This window comes from Penaeus monodon, chromosome 41, assembly GCF_015228065.2.
Source record: "Penaeus monodon isolate SGIC_2016 chromosome 41, NSTDA_Pmon_1, whole genome shotgun sequence".
In the NCBI taxonomy this organism is placed as follows: Eukaryota; Metazoa; Arthropoda; class Malacostraca; order Decapoda; family Penaeidae; genus Penaeus; species Penaeus monodon.
The window spans coordinates 536,548-538,693 of record NC_051426.1 but is presented as its reverse complement, the minus strand read 5'-3'; positions in this window follow the sequence as shown (position 1 = coordinate 538,693).

The following is a 2,146-nucleotide window of genomic DNA, read 5'->3' as shown; positions in this document are numbered from 1 at the left end:
GCTTGATTCTTGAAGTTTAGCATCTTATGGTACCACCGTCCCACGTTCACATGCAGCCCGACTCATAGACAGCTGGATTATCCTATGATCACAGGCAATCACTCGTCTTAGTGCCTGTAAAATATCAATAGACCAAGACACACAACCCTGCCTTTGATATTTTGAGTCTGTGAGGTTATAAGTATACCTCATATGCTTTTGTAGTTATGCTGATAATGAAGCGGAGCCATAGGAAAGGTCAACAAGGACCAACAAATGGGTATAGTGCCAATGCATTATTTTTGAGCCACAGAACTAGTTTACTGGCAATTGGAGAAGAGGACAGTTCAAGGCCAGAGAACAAATGGGTGGACCGGATAGGTGTATAACAGCAAGCATAACGCGGATAAACTTGTCGAAAACCTTTAAGCGTTGTCTCGAGAGAAAAACTGCGAAGTAGGACGTCGTTGGATCATATTTTATTTTACATTTTATTTTAATTATTTTAACCTGGTCTCTACAGCGTCATTTTGTTTTCATTTTAGCTTGTTGATATATTGAAAGCATCTTTTAATTTCCACTTGTTTTATTTAAAACATTGTGCGACAGGATAAGCGAAGGAATACAAACATCTTGCGCTCAATCTCTCTATTAAGTTCTCTCGCTGTCGAGGCATTAGTCTGTGTTACACGGAGTGCCAGCCTCCTCGAACGCCTCTGTTTTCAATAATCCTGCGAAGGAGAGAGATGAGTAATTTTAATTTTCATTTAAAAGGAAAAAAAGTGGGGGCATTTGTAACAATGGAAGGTCGAGAAATGAGAACGGATATTTATGATTAACAAATTATGAAATAACGCATGACTAGTGAGCAGAAGTGAGAATGGAAAATTGAAAAATAATTCACATAGGAAACTAAACAAATATACTAATAGATAAACGTATGAATAACATTAAATAAAAAATTAATCAATGACGTAATGAATGCAATGTGATCTTAAAACTAAGATCTAGGCGAGTAAGTTTTGAACTAAGATTCACATCTCGCTACCAAATCATGGAAGCAGTGTTACTTCATTTGATGTCATACTCTGGAAAAAAAAAAACAAAAAAAAAACGCATAGGCAAATTTGGAAATGACCGGCACTCACGGGGCCTGTGTCAGTGACACCGGGCCAGGGTCAGACCATCCGTCTTGCTGGGATACGGGACCAGAGAAGGTTGCTGCAGGGCATCCTCATAGTTTCTACAGCATTGCGAATAGTGATGTCTGTAAAGTATTATAATCTTTTGTCCCATCACAAATAAGGAAAATTTAGTAAAATTTGTTGAAATTAATGATAGTGATCGTAAGAAAAAAAAAAAAAAAAAAACATAATCATGGTAATCATGGCCATCTTAATTATCATAAGATCACAATGATAACTGTAGTAAAATCTGTTACGAATTAGGGAAGACTAGTAGATTATTGTGCTTCAAGATCAGGGACATGTTTTCGAGTTTTCTATCTGTCAATTATCTTCATAAGTTCTTGTTTGGAATATTTTCATATAAAAATTTCAATATCTGCTTTATCTGGTGCTTAGACAGGACACAATCTTCTAATAATTACCCGTCCTACCTTGACTGATTAATCATAAACTGGATGGGCTCAGTGAGCCCACCCATTTTATGATTAAGCTTTAACTTTAATTCACTGCTCACTCACTTTTTCATATATATTAGTATAATGTATCTTTTCCTTTTATACCAAACTTCATTACCATGACATTCACTGACATCTCCACAATCACAGACGACCACTATCGGGAGTATAGCCAATTCTAAACTCAATTGTCACTACTTGTATGTGCCTAAAGGGCCGGTCACATTAATCTACTCTATCCAGGGATCCCTTTACAGAACTAGATACTTCCCTTGCTGTAAACGGATCCGAGATGAAAATCCCTCCGCAGCACGAAAATGTACTGTCGGTATTTCATCCCTGCCTAGAGCTGAAAGATATTGCTGAAACTCACTACACAGAATCTTTTAAAAATTATTATATATCATGATAAAAACAAACTTAATTGTTAGACACAAGGATATAAGGATTATAAAGCAGGGATGTGAAAAGAACATTAATGGATGAAATAAGCAATGGATACCCAAGCAACGGACATCAACTCTC